We start from the raw sequence: 6000 nt of genomic DNA, 5'->3' as shown, positions 1-6000 counted from the left end.
GTTGAAGAATAAAGTTCCAAACAAAAACTGTTAACCCGAAACGTAAGCAAGTCTAGAAATACAAAACGGATACTAGTATTCAAACTATTTTTTAAATGTAATTTGTTTGTTTGTTTCTGATTTTTAAAATTGTAACACTGTAGCATTTTGTCTAGTTATCCTACTTTTATTTTAAGACTATTGAGATTGTTACAATGTTAGTTGTAGATATTTTAGGAAATCAGGATGAAAACATTTTATATGGTTAAATTGATCCATCTAAATTTCATCTTTAAAGAAAATATGTTCCAGGTTAGCATTTTATACAAATACGATCGACTGTGACTTGTATAATTACCTAGTTGGAAATTATACGCTTTTTCTATATCAAATCATGCTTTTCATACCCTTTATTAATGTGTTTTGTGCAACAGAAATGTGGAATATTCATCGAAACAATATTAGCTTAATCCTTATCCATTAATATTAGCTGTTGTAACAGCTCTATTCTGAGATCAATGATGGCGTCCTATTAAACCAAGTCAAAAAGCACCATTTGGAAAAAAAGCATTTTTTTTGTTTTTACACTGTGTCCTCCCTAACGACGATAAGAAATAAATTGTGAATGCATATCAGTGTTTGAATTGTACGCATTTCTTTCGATGAAAGAGGAAGAATAAGACAAAGCGAAATTACAGTTACTGAAATATTTGATCGGTGCGGATGGTAGGAGATTGACAACACGATGAAGTTCGACAAAGAAGAGAAGGACCGAGCACTGAGAGAAGTCCTTGACGCTTTTGACGCCTACTGCCAAAAAGTAACGAAACTGTGGAGGGATTCAAGTTCAATATGAGGAAACAAGAACCAGGTGATGCAATTGAGACATTCACCATCGATTTAAAAACATAAGCAGCCAAGTATAACTATAGTGAAATAATGGATTTATCAGGAAGAGATAGAATCGTTTATGGAATTATAGATTAACGCTTATTAAGGGCCCCTGAACTCACCTTAGAAAAGTTCGTAGAGATTTCCAGAGCTGCTGAAATCACCAAACAAGGGATCAGTGTATTGGATAGTAACCCCTCAGCAGACAATCATGCTGAAAATGTCAACAAAATCAGCAAAGGCAAGCCCAATATCAAAGATTTTCTCAAGTATGTTTTTTTTCAACAAATGCAGAATCACTTTGAGAATCGATCTTTAATATAATGAATATTAATTTTTGAAAAAACTTATTGTCTCTAGAGCAAAGTCTAAACAACAATTTTTTTTTAAAAAAAATCAATTGTATTCTATATTTGCTGCTGTCTGTCAACATCCTCTACATCTATATATTTTTGCACCAATTGGACACCAACTTCCTGTTAAATGACGACTTTGATTATTTTTAGCCTAAATTTTCAAACAAATTTTCGTTAAAGATTTCTCTGCAACTATTTATTGCAGCTGCTTGAAATTTTAACACACATTTTTTGTTTAGGCATGCCATATTTTGGAATATATTTTTGTACCAATCAGTTGCCACCTTACTGTTAAATGTCGACTTTTCTTATTTTGAATATTCACATCAGAGCGGGGGTATCACTAGTGAGCATTTGCTAACATATATCTTGTTTTCTTTGCAGAAATTGCACATATTGAAATGAAATTTGGAGTACAGATTTATCATATTAATATCTAGGTCAAGTTTAATTTTGAAAACAATCAAGCAATTTTAGACAGAGTGATGACCTTTGGACTTAGTTCTTAAATTTTGGGTACGATCGAGTAAATACCTGACAGAGTTATGCCTCATGGACTTAGAAAAATTCCAAATTTTTGCCGTTTACGTTAATTTTCCTCGTAGATGTTTCCAAAAAGGGGGGAATAAGTGATTCACACACATCAATTGTTTAGGAAGGATCGTATTATTATCTTATTTATAAAATGTATGTGAATTCAACCGTGGGAAATCTTTGAAATCTTAGGACTGATTTTCAAATGACATATGTGAATAATATTTAAAGGACGAATTTAGATTTGAAAAATGTATAAATTGAATTTATTTCAATTCATACATTGACGTATTTTTCTGATATAAAACTAGACATTAATTTATGTCACGGCGATATAACATACAATATAGCGTTTTGAACAATGGTATCCTTTCAATTCTACAATGATATTTAATAAAACTTTTAATTCGAATCAAAATTGTTTTCATGTAAATATGTTAGTGCCTCATTTCTATAATACAGCGCCCATGTGAATGTGAGAATCTATATGCATAACGTCCTCTGATAGTCAGTACTGAGATTTTAAAGATTTCCTACGTTTGAATTTATATCAATTTGTATAAAGTTTAATCGGATTAATTTACATCTGTTTATAAAAAGATTACTTTTTTAAAAACTAAAAACTAAAATATGTTGGTTCTCAGTCATTATTCTTCATAGGGGTCATGTATGAAATGAGAACATTTAAGTTTCGCGTTTCTTCGCGAAAGTTTCGCGTTATATCACGAAAGTAACGCGTTTATTCGCCAAACTAACGCGTTATATCGCAAAAGTTTCGCGTTTATTGGCGAAAATGAGCTCGATGGGCTTTCATAGATATGTAAAATGGACGAACATTTGCGATATTCTCTTTTCCATGATGGTTCTTTTATTTTTATAGCCCCCGCAAACAAAGTTTGGGGGGGGGGGGGGTATACAGGAATCACTTTGTTCGTCCGTCCGTCTGTGTGTGTGCAAAATTTGTGTCCGGTCCATATCTTTCTTATGGAAAAACATTGGAAGTTCATACTTCACACAAATATTGCTTATGACCTTGGGGTGTCATGACCTTGACCCAAGGTCATTTTTGCAAAGTCAATGTCACTAGTAGAAAAAGTGCATAATTTGTGCCTGGTTTATATTCTTCTTATGGAAAAACATTAGAAAATCTAAATTCACTCTAAGATTGCCTTTGACCTAAAGGTATGTCATGACCTTGACCCAAGGTCATTTGAGTCAAGTTTATTTGAGCAAGTTCAAATTCATTGTTTAAAAAATGTTTAAGTCTTATATATGTCATTTCTTGTATGAATGAAAATGATCTTGATTAGAAGGTAAAATTTGACACAAAGCTTTCTTGTGTAAGGCGAAATTAAATTAATTGAAGGATTTTGATCACCGCCCGCCCCTCTGAATATGGTCCGTACCGATGTATGTTATCTTTTCTAGAAAAATAAATGTGTGGAAAAAAATTTCGGTTAAAAAAAAACGGGCTTGGTATACCAAAAATTCTTAACATGGATGCTTGACAAGTGGATTATCGTTTGATTCAAGTCATGTTTGTTATCATAAGGATATAAATGTCTTCATGCATTAACAGTTAAGTTGAAATAAAATTAAATTTAAAGCATAGAAATCGGTTTGCGTACTCATATTAGCATTAGCAATATAAAAAAAAAATAGAGCAGTTTTTATTGATAGAAAATGAACGGTTAAATAGATAGCATCCATTTTTTCCTACAATATCAAACTTCTTCAGTTATGATTTTTTTCTTAGCGGGGAGTATCAATTGTGAACTTGCTCACAATAATATCTAGTCCGTTTTACTTTTGTAAAACAAAAAGTAGAATAATAGCGGTTTTCTATATATATGTACATGTGTTTTTTTGAGGGAATTAATCAATACTGAGAAAAGTTAAAATGTAAAAAAAAACTAGTAACATTTTTTATTAAATGCTTACACATTGTTCTGATATATTTCTTGATTTATATAGTTTAATATGTTAATTTTAGAATTTAATGTTCTAAGTTTAATATAGAAGTCAACGTCCTCTTCACACATTTTTGTTTGAGAAAAAAGATAACGGCATATGAAGATAATTATCACGTGATTACGAGATCCTTTCTCGAAATTTCGAAATAATAAGCTCGTCATAACGAGACTTTTTCTCACAATTACGAGATATTTTTTCGCAATAACGAAGTATTTTTTCCTTAGAAACAAGATATTTTCTCGTAATAACGACAGCATTAACTCAAAATATCGAGAAATTTTCTCGTGATTACGAGTTATTCAACTTTTCTCCGTTTCTCTTTCTCGTAATCGAACGTTTACACCAGATAGTCTTACTTTTTAGGTCACTTGAGTCTTACTATTGGTCCTCGTCCGCCGTCGTGTGTCGTCCATTGTGCGTTGTCCGTTAACAATTGTATATTTTCAACTTCTTCTTAAAAACTACAATGCCAATTATTACAATTTTTCTTAACTATCTCTGGGACGAGAGGAATATAAATTATGAAAAATTATTACCACAGCATCACAGAGACCGCTTTTGCAGGATCAAGTGAACAAAGAAGGGCCAAATTTTTCAAAAATATCATTCTCTTCTTTTTAAATTTTTTTTGAAATTTATAGTCCCTGGATTCAGGCCCTCGGATGGTGCCAATATGTACATATAGTGAAAATGTATAAAATCTTTATAATAATTTAAAGACTTTACTATTACCTTCTTCTTCACTCCTATATACAATTGAGAAAAACTGATTACGATGTTTATGAAGCTTTCTACCAAAATTATGAAATGTTTTGCCCCTGGCCTCGGGGGTTCGGGCTGGGCCACTAAAGCAATGTAGTGAAAATGTATTTAATTTTAGAATTTCTTCTCTCTAACCACAGCAGGAGTCGAAAAACTTAATGAATTAATCTGATATTCATTGAGTCTTCAACCAAACTTGTGAAATTTATTGCCTCTCTGTCGGGGGTTCAGACCCTAGGATCGGGCTTTAAACTAAGAAAATATTTTCATCCACAACAAGGGACGATGAACAGAATTCATGGTTATAATATTCATGAAAGCCACTACCTAAATTAAAAATTCATGACCCCTGTGCAAGGGGCTCAGGTCCCTTGGGTATGGCAAAAATGTCCATATAGTGAAAATGAATTTATTTATTATATTTTCTTCTTCACTTTCACAGTCGTAAAATATATTAAACGAAAAGCATTATTGAAATTTATGATATGTTGTACAACGTTTAATATGAATACCACAAGTAAACACAAGATTAACAGGAAGTCGCAGAAAAAACCCCAACCATGTATTTGTTTTTATTATTCGTATAACATTTGTTTATAGTGAATTCATAACAACATATTTTACAATCATGATAACCGATATTTCTTGAAATACATCGAGACACATACATACATACATGTACAAGTATTAATTGAACATTTTTTTTGGTGAACAAATTATGAGTATATATGCTAAGGGGGCAATACTTATTACAAGTACGTCTAATAATTTAGAAACATGTTAATAATCGTCTTTGTATTTAAGAAAGCTTTAAAACAGAAGCAAGCAATTCTGATAAATTTCATAAAATAAAATCAATGCAAATTAATAAATTGTTTATGTATTCCGCTAAAGAAACGACTATTATAATTGGGGTTTGCTCTCTGTTACAATGGTTGATCAGGGTTTTCTGTACAGACAAATGTCTTGGTTTGCATGTTCAAGTGGAATTTTAACACTCAAAGCAAAATTTCATACCTCAATAAACTATGCATCAAAACAAATACTGCTAAGTTTTAAGTAGGTCAAAAGACATTTTCACAACAGAACAGCAAACACATACAGAATCTAAAGTTCAATCGGATCGGGATACAAGAAATTATAATATATCTATAACATCATAGAAAATATGATAATATTTGGAAATGTCTGAAATAGCTAACTTGCCATATTTTTTCTAAAAAGTAATCTACTAATCTTATAATATCTATCAAGTTTTAAAAGAATTCTTATACATTGAAATTGATCAAAAAAAGATTTTGATCCAATGAAAATAATTGACAAGAATTATGAAAAAACCACGATATACATTATATAGGGTTTCGGGTCTGGTCATCCTTCCTATTAACTTGTCCAGCTCTTTGTTGTTTTTTTTAATGGTTAATTTTCCTGTTTTTGTTCTTTTTTCTTGGTTCTCTACCATGCAAAACATTACCGTAATTTATACATGTACGAAATTAAATAC

The sequence above is a fragment of the Crassostrea angulata genome, chromosome 7 (genome assembly GCF_025612915.1).
Source record: "Crassostrea angulata isolate pt1a10 chromosome 7, ASM2561291v2, whole genome shotgun sequence".
Taxonomy (NCBI): Eukaryota; Metazoa; Mollusca; class Bivalvia; order Ostreida; family Ostreidae; genus Magallana; species Magallana angulata.
The sequence above is the reverse complement of the archived record's forward strand: the minus strand, read 5'-3'. Positions refer to the sequence as shown.